Source organism: Phocoena phocoena, chromosome 6, assembly GCF_963924675.1.
Source record: "Phocoena phocoena chromosome 6, mPhoPho1.1, whole genome shotgun sequence".
NCBI classification, from domain to species: Eukaryota; Metazoa; Chordata; class Mammalia; order Artiodactyla; family Phocoenidae; genus Phocoena; species Phocoena phocoena.
In genome coordinates this window covers 58,817,310-58,842,590 of record NC_089224.1, presented here as the reverse complement: position 1 = coordinate 58,842,590, position 25,281 = coordinate 58,817,310, and the positions used below count along the sequence as shown (strand labels likewise).

At 42.7% G+C, this 25,281-nt stretch overlaps 1 pseudogene; it reads right to left on the bottom strand.

The window, feature by feature from the left end:
- Nucleotides 1-7,361: 7,361 nt before the first annotated feature.
- Nucleotides 7,362-7,813, bottom strand: LOC136125047 (ubiquitin-conjugating enzyme E2 D2 pseudogene; annotated as a pseudogene).
- Between the last annotated feature and the right edge of the window lie 17,468 nt (nucleotides 7,814-25,281).

Below are 25,281 nucleotides of genomic sequence, written 5' to 3'. Positions count from 1 at the left end.
TACCATTGTGGCCCTTGAAACTTGTCTGTATTATCTTTTATTCAGTGAAAAGTTCACGCACCCAAGTGGTTGTAACTGATACCTCTGAATGTAGTGTGGGAACAGATGTGTTGCGTATGTATAATACTTCTCTTGATTATTAGGAATGTTCCCAGTGGGGAAATGCCACAAATTAAACAGTGCTAGTGGGATGAGTATACAACTAGGAGCCCACCTGGATATTTCAGCCCAGTTATGTGATACCAGTAGAGCAGGACAGGATGCCAGGCGAAGGGAGGAGAGGGGATGAGCAGATAACTATACTGACTAAGGATGTGGTAGTAAGAAGATACATAAGGAAACTATCTAGCAGGCTATACAGACTGCCCTCCTATTTTGACAGGCTAGTTCTAATGAGCCTTTTGAGCTTCAAATATCAGTGCTTGCAGTGGACTGCATCTGTGGCACTAGGCAGTGGTGCCCACTAGGGTTTTGGACACAGCATTTTTCTAACACCACTGCCTGGTATACTCCATTTGAGGGGTAATGATTGGCCTGTTGTTGAGTGCTGGTGGACCCTGAGAAGCTAACTAAGCAATAGCACATGATGTTATTCTCTGACCTGCCCATTCTGGAATGGGTCAAAAATAAAAATGTCAACAAAGTGGGTATTGCCTAGCAAGCATGCATTATGAAATGGAATTGGTATATCCAGGAAAGAAGTAAGACTTGGTATATTACTTTTCTATTGCTGCTGTAACAAAGTACCACAAACTTAGTAGCTTAAAACAACACAAAATTATCTTACAGTTCTGAAAGCTAGAAGTCCAAAATGGGTTTCAGTAGACTGAAATAAAGGTGTTGGCACGGCTGCCCTCCTTCTAGAGGTTCTAAGGGAGAATCAGTTTCCTTGCGTTTTCCAGTTTCTGGAGGGTCTTGGCTCATGACCCCTTCCTTACATCATTTCAGCCTCTTGCTTCCATCATTACATCTCCTACTTCCTCTTCTATAGTCAAATCTCCCTCTGGCCTCTTTCTGTTAAGGACACTTGTGATTACATTTAGGGCCCAAATGGCTAATCCCCATCTCAGGATCCCTAACTTGATCACATGTGCAAAATCCCTTTTACCACATAAATTAACACTCATAGGTTACAGGGATTAGAACCTGGAAATCTCTGGGGGCTATTATTCAACCTACCACACTGGGCATTAGTGGAATCTCACAGCTACATAATTACTAGGAAGATGTGGCTATCTCAGAGGCAGGATCTATGCTATCACCTTAGGCTTCTTGGGGGCCTGGGTACACTACAGCTCCTAAGGTTGCCTAAGCCTCATGGATATGCCAGCTAAGTTAAAGGTCAATGGGGTTGTGTAGGAAAGAGTTAACATAGCAGATCTGAGCCTGCTTATCCTTAGGAAGTTCTGCTTACAAGGTTGGCCTTTTGCTGGTGTCTGAGATGTGATTTGGAGAGGGTTCCCACCATCCACAGAACTGATAAGAGTGGCTCACTGTACCTAAGATGTTTGTACAACCAGTGTGGATTATGCTGGATACCTGCTTTCCTCCTGGGAGTCTGGAATTTTGGTATGTGTTAGGCAGAAGGTGCCTACATGACCAGTCCCCCAATAAAGCCTTGGGCTCTAATGTGCTTGCTCCATGTGCCTTTTCTATCTGCTGTCTTGTTTTGTATCATTTCACAGTAATAAATCTTAGCTGTGAGTACAACTATATGCTGAACATTGTCCGTCCTCCTAGTAAATCATCAGACCTTGGGGGAGGGTGGTCTTGAGGACCCCTAACTCAGTTGGTGTCAGAAATGGGATTTGCTAGCCCAACTCTGACTCACTGAAATATGGCAAAAGCAGCTTGAGAAAAGTAAAGGTGAAGGAGTGAGGGATAACACATCTTTAGTACTAACTATGCTGGCTATTGAGTCATTCACGGGATGAAACAGCAGTATTTTCTGAGAGGTAGAAGTTACCTGTGGAATTTGAAGATGATAGATCCAACTCCGGGAGAGTTGGCTTGCTGGATCTCCTGGCTGTTTCTGGCTGTGCTGGCTGAAGCGAGGGGCAAAAGTGCAGCCTGTGCTAAAATGTGCTAAAGTGAGGGGGAAAAGGTGATGCCTTTTTGTATTTTGTTCTCTCCTTCATGTGGGAGGAGAAGGGCCCCAAAATTCCCAAACGTAGTTTGGATGACCCAGAAATATTAAAAGTTTGTATTCTTCTTTTTTCCAAGTGGAAGGAAAAAAATGTTAGGTCAGTTCCCACGGCTGCAGCAGAGCAAACCAGAGGGGGAAAAGGGAAAAAAACAGTAGGCCATTTCTTCAGCCTAGTTACCATCACTGGTACAATAGCCCTATCCTCCCTCTCCTGCCCCCAATTCCAGCTGAGAGGCTTCCTTGGTAGCTCTAATGTTAATCCTGTAAATGTTAAATTTACTGGTAGAGGGTTGAGTAAATTTCCATTTAAAGGTTGAGGGGGGTGCGCTTTGTTGAAATAGATTTGTGCTTTGCGGCTTTTGCATCTGGAGGTAGGATAAAAATTGATGGAAAATATTATATGATTATAATTTCATAAATGCTACAGGGATCATCCCAGTCAGGGAAAGCTGCAAAGAAAAAGTGTTAGTGGGACACACAAATAAATACTTGCTTTTTGCCATTGGTGGGTGGATTGAAATTTTTTTTTTCTTTTTTGAATGTTGAAAACAAAGCCAGTCTCTGTAACTGATGATATTTGTTATACTTTTTGCCTATTGTAACTTCTGGAAAAAAATGAAACAACATGGAAAGAGAGGCACTCTCCAGCTAGAAATACACTTTTGGAGTTTTACAAAGCAGATTTGAGTTGCTAATGAGCTTTTCTAAAATCAGATGTCTGATCCATAAAGCCTGATGATTTTCCAGCCTGATGTGCATATTTTTGGGTGGGTCTGTTTGGACTCTAAGGCTGACAAGATAAAAAGGGTGTCATAAAGCCTCACTTGTCAGTTGGACTTGGAACATGGCTCTCTGGCCTTGTAGTATCTGGGCTTTGAATATGCTGCTAAAGTAAAGCTGCTGGCTTTTTTGGAATCCTGACGCTTAATTGCCTAGACCTGACTCTAAGCTGAAACCTGGTCTGGGCTATCTCAGCCTCAGCACTAGCTGTGCCAAACTAAAAGCTGACGAAGTTCTGCTCAAAAAATAAAACTTAGATTCTGGAATAGTTACACATTTAAGACACTTCTCTGTGGGCTAAATTGTGGAAACATCATGGATGCTGGCTGGACCATCTGGGTCACAAATGCCCACAGAAAAGAGCTTATTTCTGATGGGGCTGTGTGAAATTGAGCTGCTGATCAGCTCTATATTTCTGATACAGAGACTGAATGCATTCCTAATAGGATTCCTGCAAAAGCTAGGGAGTGTGACACCTCCACCCACTACTAACAAGTCAGACTCTGGACCCCATTTCAGGGTCGTCTCACTGCTGTTGACTTGTATTCAGCTTTCTAAATTAGTGGCAGCTTGCAATGGCGGTCTGATAGCCTGACTCTACGTCCCTCACCTTTTTCCTGGTATACACACCTTAGTAAGGCAGTTTGATTATTAAATGCAGCTGTCCCCAGAAAGGGACTGATCTTTTCTAGGCTGCTCCCTGGATAAATGATTAGGACAAAAGGCATGGCAGGTTATTAAGCCCAATATAATTATGTTTTAAAAATTTAAGATTTCATTCTGACCCATTTCGAATATGATGGGTCTTTCTGGTTAAATTATACAAAAATGTTTTTCTGTGAAAATGCTTTTATGCCTTTTGCATACAACTTTTCCAGGTGAATGGTCTAGATGAGAGTAGGGGATAATTGAAAAAATGTTACCATTGCTGAACAGGACACGACTGATTTTGTAATGATGCAGGAAAAAGTAAAACCCCAGCACCTGGGGATGGGGAGGCAGTGGGGGGAAGGGCATTAATGATCTTTGTTTTTCAGAACTGTTCCTTTCAAGCTGCGAGTTCTCTGAATTAAACTGGTTGCTGAGCCTAGGCTCACACCTTACCAGCACTGAGATGGCAGGGGGTGACCCCAGCACTTGCCTGCAGAACACCTATAGATGTTGTCCACACTAGTGAAGCTGTTGAACTGATGTTATAGACAAGTAAAACTGTTTGGAACTGACTTGCCTCAGGCAGTCCCTCTGAAATCAAGGACTGAACTGCATAATTTGGACTGGACTGAGAACCCAGAGTGGGAGGTCTGACAGTACAAGGCCACATGGGGCCCTGATAGCCTGTACTGCCTGACTAATGTATGTCCTGCTTGGCATGCCCCAACATTTGTGAACTCTTTGTTTCTATGGTTACCGCTTGCAATCTCTGGGACTGTACTTGTCTGTGTGCCCCAACTATCACACTACCTCAGCCCTGGAAAGCTTTCAGGTCAGCTTCAACTTTCTGGCTGTGCCTGAATTGATGCCTTGGGCTAGGTTAAAAAAAAAAAAAAGTTAATCAGAAGCTTAAGGATGAAATCAACTGGCTTTTTTCAGATAGATCTGTATAGTTAGTGGTACTTGTTTTAATTGGCTAAGTAAAGGACCCCGAAAGGGCATAACTGAGATCAGTACTGCAGGCTGCTCTCACCCTGCTGCAGGAGGTCCTACTGATAATACTTTTGCTGTAAAGATGCCTTGGCCAAGGGCCAAGAACCTGCTTATCCGTGGAAAGTCCTGCTTACAGGTTGGCCTGGTGTCTACGATGTGTTTTGGGGAGGGTTCCCACCATTCACAGAACTGATAAGAGTGGTTCATTGTACTTAAACTGTTTGTACCACCAGTGTGATTTATGCTAAATACCTGCTTTCCTCCTGGGAGTCTGGAATTTTGGTATGTGGTAGGCAGAAGGTGCCTATATGACCAGCTCCCAATAAAAGCCTTGGGCACTGTCTCTAATGAGCTTCCCCAGGAGGTAACATTTCACACGTGTTGGCACAACTTGTTGATGGGGGAATTAAGCTGTCCTGTGTGACTCTACTGGGAGAGGATTTTTGGAAGCTTGCGCCTGGTTTTCTCTAGGCTTTGCACCATATGCCTTTTTCGTTTGCTGACTTTGTTTCGTATCCTTTCACTGTAATAAATCTTAGCTGTGCGTACAACTATGTGCTGAATTTTGTCAGTCCTCCTAGCGAATCACTGAACCTGGGGTGTGGTCTTGGGGCCCCCTATCCAGGAATGTACTGGAATGGTACAGCTGTGCAGCTTTAAAGAAAACTGTAAAACTATGCATGGAAAAGGGAACTCTGCTCACTGAGCATAGTTTAAGTTGTGATGTTTGCTCTAAAAATGCCTCCCGAAATATGCCTTGTTGCATTTTCATTGACTCATGGCATTTTCATTGACTTATGGCTAGCAGTGTAGTCTGGTACTTGGCAGCAGGAAAGTTGGATGATCAAGTCTCAGCTCAGAGGGGCCAAACGGGGCATAAGATTGCACAAGACCCATGCACTCTGTTTGTGACCTGTGTGAATGCCTATGGAAAAGGACTCTTGGAGGATGAACATCAATGGAAGCAAGCTGATTTGACCTGAGCTTCCCAGGTAAGGACCACAACCACCTGAATATACTATTGCACAGGGCAGCAATCCATCTACAAGTCAGAACCGGGCCTAAAAATAAGCTCCAGTGATTCCAGCACCTGAGAAAAAGGAAGCCTGGCACACATACCCAAACTGCCAACTACGCAGTCAAGTAGCAAAGGGAATTTGGGTTCACATAGTCTGGGGCACTGGACCTGGCTGGTCTTGGCACGAGGACTGTGTAATTAACTCATTCACTCTTTTCCTCCCAAGTCTACCTCCTGGGATACTGGGATACTGGAATTTGTGTGTATCAAAGAAGAGCCAGGAGGTGGGAGATTCTAACTCGATGTCCTTTTGCTGCCCAGCTAAGCTTGCTAGCTTTGGGCGGTTATGGATAATGATCATAATGATCATGGATGTGAGATGACAACTCTAAAGTGCTTCTGGTGTTGCCCACATATCAGAGGACTGTAGATGTTCTAGGTGGTACAAGGAAGAAACTACTGAGCCACCTAGGAACAAGTCTGGGCATATGGTGTGAATAAGACATAGGGACAACTGGCAAAAGGGTGACATGATTGCTGTGGGGACTGATGCCAAGCACTTGGGTGTGGTAGCTAGCACAGGACAACCTTAATTGCTGGGGAGTGATGGGACTGGGGCCATTCATCTCTTTCAGCTCTGATCTGCAGAGCATCTGGCTAGTTTGTTTGTTTGTTTGTTTATGTAATGACTGTAGTAATCAGTTTATTACACAGATTAATCATTCTTGAACGTACAAGCTCCAGAGGAGCAATTGGGTCTTTAAATATACACAAGTATTTCCACTGAATGAATTTTCACCCTTACATCCAGATAGACCTAAACAGTTAAAAACATAAGAAAAATAAGAGCTATTAGCTATGTATTAACTGAGAAACTACATACAAACCAAAGAATATGGAAGAGAGAAAGAGGGGCTGAAGGAGGAAGGTTGAAGGGTGGGAAGATATAAAAGAGTTGGAAACAAAGCCCATCACACTTTACTTACTAATAGCTCCAATCCATTTAAATGTTGACCAGTTAAACTTAGACCTTAAAATACAGGATGTAGGTAGAGTTTAATCTGATTGGTCATAACTTTCACCTAAGACGTTAAGTCCTTCGGAATGAAATGAATACAGAAACAGCTTCATGTTCTTCGCCTTGCTTTTCATAACTGTTTTGAGTTTAATGGGATTTCACTTAAAAAACAATCTCCTACAGGTCAGTGGAGCTTTCCTTCCCCATCCAAGCACACACCATACCCATCACCCCTCACTCTGCCGTTATCCAAATTTAAGTCAATAAGGAAAGCTTTTAGTCTCACACCTAGGTTATGCCTGGAGAACTGGCTTGTCACACACTTCTCTGCTAGGAGGCAATGTTGGTACCGAAGTACAGTATTTCTAGTTTGTTGTTCCAAGTATGTACAACACGCAACACTGCTGTATCAGGTAAACGTGCACAGGGGAAGGTGAAGCCTGGGCTCATAGAAAGCAGTCAAGTGGAAATCAAAAGGGCTTTCTTTCAGAGTTCCCCTATCTTTATTTGTAGAGGTTATCCAATAATTTCTTTAATTACATTGCATACTTCTGAGTCCCTTCCCGAGCTATTCTTTTTTTTTTTTTTTTTTTTTTTTTTTTTTGCGGTACGCGGGCCCCTCACTGCTGTGGCCTCTCCCGTTGCGGAGCACAGGCTCCGAACGCGCAGGCCCAGCGGCCATGGCTCACAGGACCAGCCGCTCCGTGGCATGTACGGGGCACGAACCCGTGTCCCCTGTATCGGCAGGCGGACTCTCAACCATTGCGCCACCAGGGAAGCCTCCAAGCTATTCTGTTGTACTTTTCTCTATCTGTTCTGTAGATCCGAGCAATCTCAGGCACTAAAGGATCATCCGGATTGGGATCACACAACAGAGAACAGATGGACAAAAGTACTCCTGAAACAGTGCTGGAGACCACTTTGACCGTAAAATATCAAGACAAATGCTGCCATTACTGTTAATATTTGGATGATAAAGTCTTGTTGTAAATGCAACCTTAGGTGGTTTGAAGGGGTAATCTGTTGGGAAATGAATTGTCAAGAAAAATACTCCATCCACCCTGAAAGGGACTGTCATTTGGCCTCATTATTGTAGCTTGCCAATGGAACATATCATCTCCAACGGGACCTGCTGAACACGGTGCTGGGGGAGGGGGTTGTCCCGCGCCAGGTCGTTCAATTCCTTGTGGATTCTCTTCAGAGCCATCGCGGGAGGCGGGTGGAGGCGGCCCCCCGGGGCGGGAACAGGGGCAGGGGAGGGACGGGGAAGGGGAGAGGGCGCGCGAGGCCGCCTCGGTGATCGCGGGTCGGCAGGAGGAGATGGGGAGTTCCGGAGCGCGGCTCCGGCGGGACGGACTTGGGGCCGTGGCCCACCCGGCTCCTGACCCTGCCGCAGAGGTCACCGCATCACGCGGCGGCGGCCCCTTTATGCGCTGCCGGCGCTGCTGCCGCCGCCGCCGCCACCGCGGTAGGGGCCTCTTCCGTCTAGGCTCAGCGCCGCCTCCTCAGCCGCCGCGGATCCCTCCGCCAGGGAGCGAGAGCCCAGACTTCGGGCTCGGTCGGCGCCTCTGAGTGGGACGGTCGAAGGGACTGCTTGCTGCAGGGGGACCGAGGGACGCGCGGGCGGGCGGCCTGGCTAGTTTTTAAGGCAGACTGTCACCTCCAACTTGACCATTGGCCGATAGGGAATCTTAATCTAAGACCTCTCAGAAACTTCCCAGCAGCTGCTGACTGCAGGAGTTAACAGCTGCCACGCCAGACAGTAGAACAAGATCAACTTTCTCGAACCCGATCCGATTTCTTTTTACCTATTCACAGCCCTATTCACAGGCTATAGCAATTGCTCTAAGTTTAATCGATTGTTGTATCTCTGTTCCCTAGGACAAATTAAAAGGATTTGTATAACTAGGATATCTGATGGGGTGGCCTATGTTTCTAAAGAGAGTTCTTGACTGGTGATGTGAAAGGTTAGGGGGTGAAGTTGTAGGGAAACTGCTCTGTGCAGTTGTCCTTGCAAATATCCATATAGGCCACATGGACAAGTCTTCACCTCAGGAGACCTAAGTCTTGGTAAAATGCCCCATAATCCTCTCAGAACATGAGAGAATGGGAGGCTTGGGAGGAGCTGCTACAAGGCCATTTCTCACCCTCCTTTTTATCTTTCCTCGAGGCTGTTATGAGACAATTTCTTACTGCCTCCCAGGTTCTGGTAAGATATAAGGGCTTCTGCCTTGAAACCTCTCTTCCCCACACTTTAGGGTACAGCTGCATGCCATAAAATTGCTTAGCAGGAAATACTCAAACTGCTTAGTATAAAACTGGTTCCTGGGACTTCCCTGGTGGTCCAGTGGCTAAGACTCCATGCTCCCAATGCAGGGGGCCCGGGTTTGATCCCTGGTCAGGGAACTAGATCCCACATGCCACAACTAAGAGTTCGCTTGTCACAACTCAAAAGATCCCACATGCTGCAACAAAGATCCTGTGTGCTGGAACTAAGACCCAGCGCGGCCAAATAAATAAATAAATGTTAATAAATAAATAAATAAAACTGGTTCCTCAGAACCAGAGCTCCTTATCACCCATGTTGCCTTGTTATCTGACCCCTTTTGCTTTAGTGCTGTCTTGTGGGGCAGAGAACACAGGGAGCTGGCACCTTTGCGGATCTTGCTATTGCTGTCTATGGAAATAATAAACTGCCTGACTACAAAGGACTAGTTATTTCTTTAGCAGCTGAATGTCTCAGCCTTGCATGAGGGCAAGGACAAATGCTTTGCACCCACCCTTGGCCCGTAAGTATGGATTTCTTTCTTTTCCCGACTCAGTTTAAATACTAGTTAAATTTGAGTATGTTAGAAAAGTGATCAGGACTAGTTTTTGGTTTTATTGTTACAAAAATTTTTGTGTTTGGAAGTAAGGCATGTTCATGATGCCTTTGTAACAGATGAATTCTAGGCTTGAACTGTTGAGCCTAGAACCACTGGTTCCTGTCTGGAGAGTAATCTGGGACCCCTTAGTGTTTTATTTTTCTGTTTTGGTGGTATGTGTGAAATTGTTGTTGTTTTTTAATCTTCTTTTTTTGTTGTTGTTTGTTTGTTTTTTAATTCATTAATAAGTGAATAGCCTTTGGAGGGGAGGAGGACAGATTGAGTCCATATTGTACTTCCTAGATCTAGTTTAGAAAACATACTCCCCACCTGGTACTCTTAGGAATTGCAAATACCTCATTTAATAACATACTTCTTTAAAAAATTTGCCTTTTCTCTTCCACCCATGAATAGGTCTGGTATTTGATGAAACTCGTGAAAGTGGGTGAACCTAACTTGCCCCTCTTCTCTAGGATGCAGTGAATGCATATGTGACTGTGACTTTTCAGGTAATTTGTCATTTCCTTATTTCTTTGAATTTAACTTCTAACTCCTTTTATTGATAATGAAGAAAAATATTGTACTTTTTGAAATACACCAATTGAATTGAGTGCATAATTTAAATAGTTTTTCCTTGTCAAAAAAAAGTAGACGTAGCAACCAATCTGTGTTTCCCATGTATACTTATATTATCATTATCTCCAATTTATAGAGAAGGAAACCGAGGCTTACAGAAGCTCTGTGTGATCACATTTCCACAATTCACAATGAGTAGAACTGAGACTTGAACTCAGGTCTGTCTGACGTCAAGTCATTCCCTTAACCACTCTGCTGTACTACAGGAAATTACAAATGAACCTCAAAGGAGCTCATAATTTGACAGGGCATTTGAGGGAGGCCCAAGTAAGACATAATTATGAGGCAGGGCCTCCATTTGATTTATGTTGGCAGTTATGACCTAGGGCAGGCTTATAGTAGGGGTTTAAAAACTATGTGTTGAAAATAAATGATAGACATTAGTACCAGTATTCTGAGGAGCTGGTACATTCACCTCTGAGTGGACATATCATAATGTAGAGGCAGCAGGGAAACCCAGAACAGAAGCTCAGTAGAAGCAGGACACCAAGGTCAAATGGAGAAATCCTAGAAATAATCTCCTGCAGATGTGTTGACACAGGTTTTAAATCTCCCTGTGCAGATTTAAATGTCTTTCTTTCCTCTCTTTTTAAAAAATTTTTTAGGTCTGAGAACTTAAGATCAGCCTTCAGGCAGCCCATTCCAGTCCGCTTGAGTGCCCACCATTTCTCTCCCTCCAGCCTCTACGTCTGTGTTGATGCTCTACTGACTGTCTGTTTCCTGCCTGTCAATCTCTTACAATTCTTCTATCCTACAATGCACATACATAAAGTTTCTATTTCTTAAAACTGCAATAAATCACTTTCAAAAATAAAAATAGTAACAGATACTACCTCTCCCACCTGCTATTTTTAGAGGCAAACAGACCAGGGTTCAACCCTAGATTTTGCTGCTTCCTAACTGGAAACTTGCCTTGGTTACTTATTCTCCTCAAGACTCAGTTACCTCTCCTGAAAAGTGGGAATTTTTTTTTTTTTTAACGTCTAACAGGGTAAAAAGTGATATGAAATTAAATCATGCATGTCGGGACTTCCCTGGAGGTCAGTGGTTAAGACTACGCACTTCCACTGCAGGGGGCATGGCACAGGCTCGATCCCTGGTCAGGGAACTAATATCCCACATGCCAGGGATGCTGCCAAAAAAAATTATGCATGTTAACCATCTAGCTCAATACCTGCCATATAATTCGCCCTCAATATGTGTTATTTTCATCCCTTTTCACTACTTATCCCAGAATGAGATAATCCTTTCCTTTACATCTGATAAAACTTCACTTCATGGGCATGTCTCACTTTCTACCTGTACTGTGGTTGTTTTTTTTAAAATTTATTTATTTTAAATTTATTTTTATTTTTGGCTGCGTTGGGTCTTCGTTGCTGCGTGTGGGCTTTCTCTAGTTGCTGCAAGCGGGGGCTACTCTTTGTTGCGGTATGCAGGCTTCTCATTGTGGTGGCTTCTCTTGTGGAACACGGGCTCTAGACACGTGCGCTTCATTAGTTGCAGCATGCGGGCTCAGTAGTTGTGGCTCAAGGGCTCTAGAGCTCAGGCTTAGTAGTTGCTCCGAGGCATGTGGGATCTTCCTGGACCAGGGCTTTAATCCGTGTCCCCTACATTGGCAGGCAGATTCTTAACCACTGTGCCACCAGGGAAGCCCACGTACTGTGGTTTTTTTTGTAGTTGTCTTATTTTCCCTGTAAGACTACAGTGTCCTTAAGGGGAGAGGATTGCTTAGAATGCAAGATCCAGTCCCCGCTTCCCTACATCCAACTCCCTCAGCCCCCATTTACACAGAGTTCTTTGTACACAGTATGTTCTTGTTAAAGACGTCAAAATATGATTAAAATAAAAGTAGAGAGGAAAGAAAAAATGAAGAGATAAAATAACAGACTCTTGCATTAAAAAATTTATTGAAGTCATCAAAATGATTCAGAAAGATTTCCAGCTAATATTTACCTTTCATGTACCCTTATCCCCCAAATTGTAGTACTAACTTATAGCATGTAACTTTTTTTCTTTAAAAAGTAATAAATAGTGGGAATTCCCTGGTGGTCCAATGGTTAGGACTCAACGCTTCCACTGCAGGGGACATGGGTTCCATCCCTGGTCTGGGAACTAAGACCCCACAAGCCGTGGAGCGTGGCCAGAAAAACCCCAAAAGTAATAAATATTGCAAAAGTGGATCTAGCTGTTTGGGTTTTAGTGATTGGTATTTGTTCATTTCTTTTACTTGCCTCTTCTAATTCTGGCAAAAAGGTTCCCAAATATCTCAACTACCAATATAACTGAACTGTCACTCACAAAAAGGAAATCAGAAGGAGGTGTCAACTGGCTAATCTCCAGGATTGTAGAAAAACCCTAATAATTAGTGACCCAAAAAATACTGTCTAAAATCTGCCATCTAGTGTGGACTTTGTAAAATTACATATTACTGGATACATTAATGCTGTGATTACTACTAGGGCTTCCCTCAGTGGACACTAGGTTTGAAAATTTTAATTATCGAACAAAATGATCAAAAGTAGCATTAAATTTGATTTCCCATTTAGTTTTAACCATAGATATATAGAGAGGTAGAGAGATAGATAAATGCTAAATAGATATAAATAGATTGATACGCAAAACAGAGCTTTTGCTCAGCATAGTAAGGTGGTATTGGAAACCTTTAAATATAAAAACTAATAATGAATTTTTTTTTTTTTTTTTTTTTTTTGCGGTACGCGGGCCTCTCACTGTTGTGGCCTCTCCCGTTGCGCAGCACAGGCTCCGGATGCACAGGCTCAGCGGCCATGGCTCACGGGCCCAGCCGCTCCACGGCATGTGGAATCTTCCCGGACCGGGGCACGAACCCGTGTCCCCTGCATCGGCAGGCGGACTCTCAACCACTGCGCCACCAGGGAAGCCCATGATTTATATAATTGGTAATAAAAACAAAGAAACGTATCCCCCTTGTTTATCCTTATTATTGGTAAATGTCATTCCTGACAGGAGAGGGTGAGTAGGAAAGTATCATTTGTTGGGCACAATCTCCGTGCCAGGTTCTTAATCTACTTTTTAAAAAAAAAATTTATTTATTTATATTTTTTGGCTGCATCAGGTCTTAGTTGCGGCATGTGGGCTTCTCTCTAGCTGCGGTGCGTGGGCTTAGTTGCCCTGAGGCACGTGGGATCTTAGTTCCCTGACCAGGGATCGAACCTGCGTCCCCTGCATTGGAAAGCGGGTTCTTAACCACTGGACCACTGGACCCTCTTAACCTACTTTAATCTAATTTAAATCTTATCTTTTGGTCTTTGAGTTAAAATATTACAAACCTCATTTTACGTATAAAAAAATTAAGACCTAAAAGGTGAAGAAGTTGGCTTTCTATCACAGCTGGCTAGTAAAAGCACCAGGATTTGTACCCATGTCTGGAAACTCCAAAGCTCATGCTCTTTCATCTCCATACTGCCTTTTATACTTTGTGAGATGCTGGAAATAGTGTACCAACTTACACTATGTAGCAATAATCCCCTCTTTCATGTCTCTCTTTTTTTTTGTTTTCAGTCTTTCTAGAGATTTATCAATGTTTTTTATCCTTTCAAAGAAACACCACCTTTTAGTTTCATTAATTTTCTGTATTGTTTTTTATTTTCAATTTTATCTCTGCTGTTGTCATTTATTCTGACTGCTTTGGGTTTATTTTGTTCTTTTTCTAGTTTCTTTAAGTTTCTTAAGTCTTAGATTATTGATATGAAACCTTTCTTCCTTTCTGATATAGGTATTTAATGCTATAAAATCGCCCCTAAACACCACTTTATCTGAATTCTACCAATTTTGTAATATATTTTCATTTTTGTTCAGTTTAAAATATTTCCCAGTTTCATTCAAATTTCATTTTCATTCAAATTAAAATCTTGTCTAATTTGAGATTTCCTCTTTGACCTATGAATTATTTAAAAGTATGTTGTTTAATATCCCTCTGATATTATTTCCCTCACATCTGAACTTCCTTTAGCAACTTTTTAGAGCAAATTTTTTTTTTTTGGCAAAAACTTCTTAGTTTCCTTTTATCTGAGCATGTCTTTATTTCATCTCCATTTCTGAAGGGTATTTTCACTGGATATATAATTCTGAGCTGACATCTCTCTTTCTTTGGCACTTTAAAATGTTATCCTTCCTTCTGCCTCCACAGTCATTTGAATCTTTGTTTACCTATAAGCAATGCATTTTTTTGGTAATAAATTTATTTATTTATTTATTTTTGGCTGCATTGGGTCTTTGTTGTCGGGTCTTCATTGCTGCGCGTGGGCTTTCTCTAGCTGTGGCGAGCGGGGTCTACTTTTTGTTGCGGTGTGCAGGCTTCTTATTGTGGTGGCTTCTCTTGTTGGAGAGCTTGGACTCCAGGAGTGTGGGCTTCAATAGTTGTGGTTTGTGGACTGTAGAGCGCAGGCTCAGTAGTTGTGGCACATGGGCTCTAGAGAGCAGACTCAGTAGTTGCGGCGCATGGGTTTAGTTGCTCCACGGCATATGGGATCTTCTTGGAACAGGGCTCGAACCCGTGTCCCCTGCATTGGCAAGCGGATTCTCAACCACTGCGCCACCAGGGAAGTCCCAAGCAATGTATTGTTATTCTCTAACTGTTTTCAAGATTTTCTTTGTCTTTAGTTTTCAGCAATTTGACTGTAATGGATTTTGATTCAAGTTCATTTGTATTTTCCTGTTTAGGGTTTGCTGACCTTCTTGAATCTCTAGGTTATTGTTTTTTTTGCCAAATTTGGTAAATTTTTAGCCATTGTTTTTCATACACACACACAAACACACACACACAATAATGCACTCTTTCCTCTTCTTCTGAAACTCCAGTGACATGAATGTTAGCCCTTTTGGTGTTGTTCACAGATACATGAGGTTCATTTTTGGCAGGGAGGAGATCTTTTTTTTTCCTCTGTTGTTCAATTTAGATAATATCTGTTGATCTATTCTCAAGTTCATTGACTCTTCTGTTACATTCTTCTGTAAGATTTTTTTTTAGTTATTGTATTTTCAGTTGTAAAATTTTTAAAAACCTTTTTGCCTAATTTATTTAAAGAATGGTACTACTTTCCACCATTTTTAAATTTTGTATTAGTATCTTTGTTTGAAATGCTAATTTCTCTTTCTCCCAAGGTTTTGCAGCCATCTCCACTACACAGTTAGGCTGATGGGCAGTTGTTTGCCAGCCACAGCTGGTTTTAGCTATGAAGTATACACATGTACTTAAGTGAAATATCAAATCTAGTAAAGAATCCATCACAAGTTACCTCTACCTTCTTTAAATTTTCAGCTCTTCTGAGATGTCTACCTAGATATGTATCTTGTCAAAGTTTAAATCTCCCTTCTAATATGTTTAAATATATGTATCTCATAAGGGCAGTTTAAACTTTGGGGAAAAATGTTTCACTTTTACTTCGGATTTCATTATACATTCTCAGAAGCCTTAACCTTCACCCTTTTGATAACTTACAATTCTTCTTTGTTCGTTTGCTTGTTTTTGTTTGTTTGTTTTTTTTAAATTTTTGTCTTTCTTTTTCTCCAGTTCAGTTATTTTTATTTGAATGTTCGGGCTGTTGCTCTCTGGGAAATGACTTCTCCCCAAGAGAACCCAATAAAAGAGTCTCTAAAAGTGTCCTCTTCACCTTTTTCTTTCTTTCTTTTTTTCATTGAGCTATAATTGACATGTAACATTGTGTAAGTTTCAGGTGTAGATTTGATACACTTACATTCTGCAATATGATTACCACTGTAGCATTAGCTAACACCTCCATTAGGTCACATGATTATCATTTCTTTTTTGTGGTGAGGACATCTAAGATCTAGTCTCTTAGCAACTTTCAAGTATATAATACAGTATTGTTATATTAACTATAATCAGAATGCTGTGTATTTGATCCCCAGAACTTAGACGTCTTCTAACTGCAAGCTTATATTCTTTGACCAACATCTCCTCAATTCTCTCACCTTCTTCCTAATTCCCACACCCTAAAACTTCTATTTGGTTTCTCTTTATATCTGCTACTTCTTTGCTAAGAGCTTCTGTCTTTCCATTCATTTCAAGAGTGTTTGCCCTTGTTGGAGGTTTTTAATAATAGCTGCTTTTTTTTTTGGCTGCACCTCACAGCTTGTGGGATCTTACTTCCCCAGCCAGGGGTTGAACCCTGGCCCTGGCAGTGAAAGCACCGAGTGCTAACTGCTGGACTGCCGGGGACTTCCAATAATAGCTGCTTTAGATTTTTTTTTTTTTGGCTGTGTTGGGTCTTTGTTGACGCATGCGGGCTTTCTCTAGTTGCGGCAAGCGGGGGCTACTCTTCGTTGAGGTGCGCGGGCTTCTCATTGTAGTGGCTTCTCTTGGTGCGGAGCGTGGGCTCTAGGTGCGTGGGCTTCAGTAGTTGTGGCACACAGGCTTAGTTGCTTCGACGCATGTGGGATCTTCCTGGACCAGGGCTCGAACCCATGTCCCCTGCATTGGCAGGAGAATTCTTAACCACTGTGCCACTAGGGAAATCCTAGATTCTTTATCTGATAATTGTAACATCTGTGTGATCTCAGTTTTGGCATCTGTTCATTGTCTTTTCCCATGTACATTGAGATTTTCATGGCTCATCATATGTCAAGTACTTTTAGATTGTATCCTAGACATTTTGAATATAATGTTGTGAGACTCTGTGTCTTGTTTAAATCCTATGGAGTATTTTGATTTTTTTGCTTTAGTAGGCAATTAACCCAGTTTAGTTCAGACCACAGGTTCCTTCTAGCCTTCTGTGGGTTTTGGTTTGTATGTCGGTTCCATTTTTAAAGTCTTTGCACTCTATTTGGATCTGTCCTGTATGTGGCCAGTGTGAAGCATGGGCAAAGGATTGTTACTTTAGTTGTCAAAGATTTTAGTACGCTACTTAGGATCAGATCCATGCATGTACAGCTCAGGGGTGAGCTCAGGAGTTCAGAAACAGCTTTTGGAGGTCACTTTTCCAAAATCCTCTTCTGTAACCTCATCACTACTGTTCAGTTGCCTAGGCTCCCTTTGTGGTCCTCTCACCAGAAAACTGGGGCTTTATTTACCTTACCCTGCTGCACACTTTCCCTGACCCATCCAGAATCAACTGCTAGGAAGACTGAGAGAAGGAGAGAAAAAAAAGCAAAGGTTGTTTTCCCCATTCTCTTGGGACCACAGATCATCCAGTTGGAGAGCAAGTTTCCCTTAGAGTTTTAGGTACCTGTTGCCACCACCACTGGTCACTACCAGGAGAACACTTTCCCTCTTCACCAGCCTGAACTAGAGGACTTCTAGAGCTATCTTTGTTCACATAGATATGTACTTCCTGGTTTGAAGCTGTGCTGTGACTAGGTTGGGGGATGCAAAAGGGGGAAGGAAGTGGTAAACTCAACTCCAGTTCTCTGCTACTGTGATTTCTGGTCTTCCCCAATTTACCTGCTTTTGTTTACTTTTCACAGTCCTTAGACTGTTCCCTGCATTCTGTCTAGGTTTTTTAGCTGGATGAGTGGAAGAGACAGAGCAAAGTGTGCTTACTCTTTTTTACCTTCAACTTGAACTCACGGTGTCTTTTTCTTTTTTTTTTTGCTGTGTTGGGTCTTCGTTGCTACATGCGGGCTTTCTCTAGTTGCACTGAGCGGGGGCTACTCTTCGTTGCAGAGCACGGGCTCTAGGCGTGTGGGCTTCAGTAGTTGTGGCACGCGGGTTTAGTAGTTGCAGCACGTGGGCTCAGTAGTTGCGGAACGTGGGCCCTAGAGTGCAGGCTTAGCAGTTGTGGTGCATCTTAGTTGCTCCTCAGCATGTGGGATCTTCCTAGGCCAGGGACTGAACCCGTGTCCCCTGCATTGGCAGGTAGATTCTCAACCACTGCACCACCAGGGAAGCCCTCCACGGTGTCTTTTTTATACAAATAAACTTTATGCAAATTTGTTGAACATCTATTAGTACATGAAATAACAATAATGTTAATATTTTCCCCCTAAACCCAAGGCTATATCTTTAGTTGTGTGAAGCATGAAACTACAATACAAACTCCCATATTACATGGAGATTTAATTTTTGTCTAATTACCAAAGTAATATGTGTGGAATTCAAAGAGTTTGAAAATGTAGAAAAGCACAAATTTAATTTGAAACATAAATCTCTGTAATCCCAACACATAAAAAGAACCATTGTAGGGGCTTCCCTGGTGGTGCAGTGGTTGAGAGTCTGCCTGCCGATGCAGGGGACACGGGTTCGTGCCCCGGTCCGGGAAGATTCCACATGCCATGTAGCGGCTGGGCCCGTGAGCCATGTCCGCTGAGCCTGTGCGTCCGGAGCCTGTGCCCCGCAACGGGAGAGGCCACAACAGTGAGAGGCCCATGTACGGCAAAAAAAAAAAGAACCATTGTTAAAATTTGTATAGATTGTTTCTAAGATTTTGTTCATTGTAAATATGTACACGTTTTAAATGTTTTAAATAAAGGTAAAAACATTATATATTATTTTGTTTTTTTCTTTAACATAAGAATATATACTGTCATTTTTTCCTTTAACATAGTTATTCTTTTTTTTAACATAGTAATATATTGGCCAGTGTTTTCTATGACAATAAATACTATACACTACAGCAAGCTTTTTTAAAAAAGAATTTATTTTATTTATTTTTGGCTGCTTTGGTTCTTCGTTGCTACGCGCGGGGTTTCTCTAGTTGCAGCGAGAGGGGGCTACTCTTTGTTGCAGTGCGCGGATTTCTCATTGCGGTGACTTTGCTTGTTTCGGAGCTCAGGCTCTAGGCATGTGGGCTTCAGTAGTTGTGGCACACGGGCTCAGTAGTTGTGCCTTGTGGGCTCTAGAGTGCAGGATCAATAGTTATGGCGCACGGGCTTAGCTGCTCCACGGCATGTGGGATCTTTCCAGACCAGGGCTCGAACCCATGTCCCCTGCACTGGCGGATTCTTAACTACTGCGCCACCAGGGAAACTCAACAGCAAGCTTTTTTTTTTTTTGGTCTCAAAAAGACATTTTATTTTTTAACAGCAAGCTTTTTAACGGCATCATTGAATCCTATAATTTATTTAGTCAGAACAACACTGTGAGGATTTAATATTTCAAAATTTTAGCTATCAAAATAATGGTAGGATAAGGTCTCATACACATAAATGACTCTCACCTCCAATTGATTCCTTGCAAAAAATGCTTGAAGTAGACTTGCTGGCTTAAAGGCAATGCACATTTTTAAGGATTTTGATACATCTATTCAAATTTCCTTCTAGAAAAGATGTTGGAATGTGAATTGATACCTATTTCTTTTTTTAAAAAAAATACATTTATTTATGTATTTATTTTTGGCTGAGTTGGGTCTTTGTTGCCGCGCACGGGCTTTCTCTAGCTGCAGCGAGCGGGGAGTACTTTTTGTTGTGGGGCGTGGGCTTCTCATTGCAGTGGCTTCTCTTGTTGCAGAGCACAGGCTCTAGGTGTGCAGGCTTCAGTAGTTGTGGCTCGCGGGCTCTAGAGCTCAGGCTAAGTAGTTGTGGTGCACAGGCTTAGTTGCTCTGCGGCATGTGGGATCTTCCCGGACCAGGGCTCGAACTTGTGTTCCATGCATTGGCAGGAGGATTCTTAACCACTGTGCCACCAGGGAAGCCCCCTATTTCTTATTAGGTAGTTTTTTTCCTGTTTTTATATTGAATTAATTTTAAATTTACAGAAAATTTACAAGACTAGAACAAAGAATTCCCATATACCCTTTACTTAGATTTACTATTTTTGACATTTTGCCATATTTGCTTCCTCTCTCTTTCTCCACACACGCGCATGCATACACACGCACACATTAATTATTTATACTTTTTGAAACATTTGCATACATCATGTCTCCTTTCCCCTGAAAACTTTAGTTTGTATTTCTTAAGAAAAAGAATACTCTTTTACATAACTACAGTGCAGCTATCAAATTTAGGAAATTTAACATCACTAAAATACTTCAATATGAAAATAACAAGGGATCAAGAGGACTAAATACATCTGCTAGATAATTAATCCTCTTAAGTAGAGCTAATGAAATTAGGTCGACAGAAATGGTTTTTGTCAGCGCTGGGGGCTCCTGCCTTCTCAGTGGCATCACCGAGGCACTTCATATAGGCAAAGCCATATCTACCTTGTATGCAACTATCACCAGCATCTCTGACAACTCAGGGCATGAGGCAGGCACTCAATGAATATCCATTTGCTGAGTTAATGAGCAACAAGGATTACCCAAAGTTTGCACCTTTAGTCTCATGATTATTTTATTTTGTTCTTTTGTTTGCTGTTGTTAAATAACAGGAAGTTAGAACAAGGGAAAATACAACATTTTCTGCCTTCTATATGGAATCTGTAGCTAATCTTTGTTAACCTGAATAGTGGAATTGGAAGTAGCTAAGAGAGTCTCCAAGTCTGACCAAAAATGGGACAACATTATGTCACCTCTAAGGGGTAGGGTGGGGCGGAGTGGGGAGACGGGCTGACTTCTGCAGTCTCATTACAGACAGTCTTTGGAAAAACTTATTTCCAAACCTAGGAGAACTCAGGATCTAGTTCACATGTGACCTCCTTAAAAAAGTAGTAGCAGTTTAACATCTGCCAAGCTAGAGGTGAGAATGGAGAATCTTTGGCAAAAGACCTGGCAAACATGAAGGGGAGCATGTTAGTCTCTTCTTCTATACCTGTGGTGTTTCTTTAACAAGAATTAGCTCATAGGACATTGATAAATAAGCCTATGCCAGTATAACAGTGGAAATTATAGGTTCAAGTGGAATTTTCCTCTGCACATTAATGTTTGGGAGCAATTAAAGGAAAAAAAGCAAAACAAAACAAAAACTTACAATGCAGGAAGACATTAGGAAAAAGATGAAAATACTACAGAAACCCCCTGTTTAGAGAAAAAAATGTCTGGGTTAGTGATTGCAAAAACCTGGCTACACTTCCCCACGTTAAACTATTTTGGGAAGCTGTGTGTGCAGATGAAAAAGTGTAAAGATATTTCTCTGGGTGTTACTAAAATTTGATCAAGAATGCTATACCCCTTGGGCTTCTCTGGTGGCGCAGTGGTTGAGAGGCTGCCTGCCGATGCAGGGAACGTGGGTTCGTGCCCCGGTCTGGGAGGATCCCACATGCCGAAGAGCGGCTGGGCCCGTGAGCCATGGCCGCTGAGCCCGCGCGTCCGCAGCCTGTGCTCCGCAACGGGAGAGGCCACAACAGTGAGAGGCCCGCGTACCGAAAAAAAAAAAAAAAAAAGAATGCTATACCCCAGATAAGATTTTAATTTTTTAAGAAATATTTACCTATTTATTTATTTTGGCTGCACCGGGTCTTAGTTGCTGCAAGCAGGATCTAGTCCCCCGACCAGGGATCAAACCCGAGCCCCCTGCACTGGGAGCGCAGAGTCTTACCCACTGGACCACCAGGGAAGTCCCAAGATTTTAATTTTTGACGAAATTAGTCTCTAAGGCCCTCAAGAACCTATCTTGTCTAAGAAGGAAGCAGAAGTCCCTAGCGCCTAACGTGGCCAGAGGTCCCCTAAGGGTGGCAGCCAAACACTCCGGAGGAATTTTAACTGTGCCAGCAGTGGGACTGCTAGTGCTCTGGATAGGCTGCAAGTGGTCTACCCCATTCCTAATTAGCCCAAAAGTTCGCAATTGCACAGAAGTTGAGGTTTTTTAGGACCGCGTATCTGGAGGTACTGCAGAAACGCCTGTTCCACAGCAACGCAATCTCCCGGTTTCTATTTTACTAAAACTAAGTCCCCTGCCAAAGCTGTCTCTATTGTTCACGAAGGAGGCATGGGCACACAGACCTGGAGCCCTGTGCTCGGCGCGGGGGAAGGGGTGGAGGGCAGCAGCAGAGTCCTTGGGACCCTGGGAGGAGACTGCAGGGTGGAGGAGGTGCCAGGGGCGGGCTGGAAACTCCGGGCACTCAGCCAGGCAGGCGGGAACCAGCACACGGAAGAGCTTTGCCTGCGGGGGCGGTGGGTGCGGGAGGGCAGAGAGGTGGAGGCTCAAGGCCCGCTCCTTCTCCTGCTTCCGGGTCAGCACCTCGTTGCCCCTTCGCCTTTGACCCCGCGGGTCTCCCCGACGCGGCAGCGGTACAGCACAGCGGTGGCTTCAGTCGGCAGCCCACGCTGGGGACGACGCCCCGCGGCAGCAGTTCCGGACCCCTCTTCTGGGTCAAATGCCCCAAGGAAGAAGAGGGCGCCTCAAGGAGGGACTTGCCCAAGGAGCATGCCAAGAATTGACAGCTAAGGAAAATTTAGCCTAGGGTTCTCAAACCTACTGGTCGTAGGACCCCCTTAACACTCTTGAAAATTGTCTCTGTGGGTCTATCCATCGACATTTATTATATCAGGTTTTAAAACAAAGAATTTAAACAGTAATACAGGGGCCTTTCCATTAGCCTTCAGGGCAGTGTTGAAATCACTCCTAGTTGTAGCTGCAGAAAACCTCACTGTGAATGAGAGCAGAAAAGGCCAATACAGTCGAAGTATTATAATGAAAATGGTTTTAACCTTGCCAATTCCTGGAACAAACTTTGACAACCACTGCTCCAAAAAAACCCACAGCTTAGAAACAGGGCCTTTATTTCCTGGAATGATTTAGACAGGAGCCCTGGGGAACCTAAACCAGGGCCTGTGCTGCTGGAGTTAGCTAGACAGTGACCTGCAGAATTTACAGGGGTGCCCTGGGATGCTGTGCACGTTTCAGAAAGGAACAGAACATTCCAAGTAACTAAACACAACATGCTGAGAAGGATACACTTCGCTTGAAAGGAAAAAACCAGAAGCTCCTGACAAGGTACCGGAATGTCAATAGCCTCACAAGCTAAGAAATCACTTGGAAAGAACAGCTAACAAAATTGGAATGCATCTCTCTGATGAAGGGGCTAGATAAAATCAGGAAACATTTTAAAAGTAATCTAATTCCAGTGAAAAATATACTTGTTATGGTGTAAACTAAGAAGAAAATACAAAGAAATCTGTAGAAAAGTTTTAAGTTTATAGAAAAATGACGAGTAAGAATTTAGTATACCTTTTAGAGAAGATAAGATAGTTTTGTTTTTTTAACATCTTCATTGGAGTATAATTGCTTTACAATGGTATGTTAGTTTCTGCTTTATAACAAAGTGAATCAGTTATACACATACATATGTTCCCATATCTCTTCCCTCTTGTGTCTCCCTCCCTCCCACCCTCCCTAACCCACCCCTCTAGGTGGTCACAAAGCACCGAGCTGATCTCCCTGTGCTATGTGGCTGCTTCCCACTAGCTATCTATTTTACATTTGGTAGTGTATATATGTCCATGCCACTCTCTCACTTTGTCACAGCTTACCCTTCCCCCTCCCCATATCCTCAAGCCCATTCTCTAGTAGGTCTGTGTCTTTATTCCCATCTTGCCCCTAGGTTCTTCATGACCTTTTTTTTCCTTAGATTCCATATATATATATGTTAGCATACGGTATTTGTTTTTCTCTTTCTGACTTACTTTACTCTGTATGACAGACTCTAGGTCCATCCACCCCACTACAAATAGCTCAATTTCGTTTCTTTTTATGGCTGAGTAATATTCCATTGTATATATGTGCCACATCTTCTTTATCCATTCATCTGTCGATGGACACTTAGGTTGCTTCCATGTCCTGGCAAGATAGTTCTTAATGAAGCAAAACTACTTGAAGAGAAAGTTAAGTGTACTCTGTCATGTGACAGGAAGAGGAAGTTGAAATGAGCAAAACAGGAAAAACTAAAAGTACATCAAAGGTCTCCAAATGAGAGGAAAGGATCTCTCGATTATAAAACTGATGATGCTAAAGTTTTGAATAATTATCTTGCACAGATCAGTTATGTGCAGGTCAATTCTGAAACTGAGGGCAAAAAAAAAAGAAAAAGAAAATAAAAAAGAAATAGTATTTTCTGAATTAGACAATGGAGGCCCAGGGGATCAGCAAGTTGAGAAAGTTAAAGACAGAGAAGATAATGCTATCAGTTATCTATTGTGGCATAATAAACAACCCCAAAACTTAGTAGCTTAAAGCAGCAATGATTTATTATTATCTTTAAATGATTCTCTGGGTGGGTTGACAGTTTATCTGCTGGTTTTACCTGGGCTCACTGGTACAGAAACATTCAGCTGAAAGTTGGGCTGGAAGGTCAATGTGACCTCACTTAACATATCTGACAGTTGGTGCTGTCCATTGCGAGCTTTGGTTCTTTCCCACGTGACCATTATTCTCTAGCAGGCGAGACTGGCTTCCTTACATGATGGTCTCAGGGCAGCATCATAAAAGGGTAAAAGCAGAATCTGCAATGTCTCTTAAGATCTGGCTTTGGAAGTCAGAGAACATCACTTCTGCCACATTCTGTTGATCAAATCAAGTCACAAGATGAGTCCAGATTCACAGAGTGGGGAAATAGATAACCTCTTGATGGAAGGAAGAGCAAAGTCATTGCATAGGAGCATGGGAGAAATTTGTGGTCATATTTTGTATTTTATCATAACAGAATGAATATGACAAAGAAGACCCTAGCTATATTAACATTAGTTTCAGTAGAGAAACCATTTACAACTTTATCTGAGTGATGAGATGTCAATTATGCATGATTGGAAGAGCACTTAAGGAAGGTGGAGCAGGTTACTTGATCATTGTAGACAGTGCAAGGTCCCTTGAAAATATAAAGCTTCAAGCTGAAAATTGGACTCATTGATCAGACAAAATACCTTACTGGAAGAATTTGAGCAGAGAAGAAAGATTAGGAACAGTTAGGTACAGCAGAAGGGAAATATTAAAATTAGTGTATTTGGGCTTCCCTGGTGGTGCAGTGTTTGGGAGTCCGCCTGCTGACGTAGGAGACGCGGGTTCGTGCCCTGGTCCGGGAGGATCTCGCATGCCGCGGAGCAGTTGGGTCCGTGAGCCATGGCCGCTGGGCCTGCGCGTCCGGAGCCTGTGCTCCGCAACGGGAGAGGCCACAACAGTGAGAGGCCCGCGTACCGCAAAAAAAAAAAAAAAAAAAAAAAAATTAGTGTATTCAACAAAATAGAGGGAAACTATAGAGTATGAAAATATCTTATAAGGCAACACGTTGTTCTGCAGAAGAAAGCCCATGGCTATTGGATCCTTGTTTGTGATACTGAAAGAGCTATTATTGCCAGAGAGATGA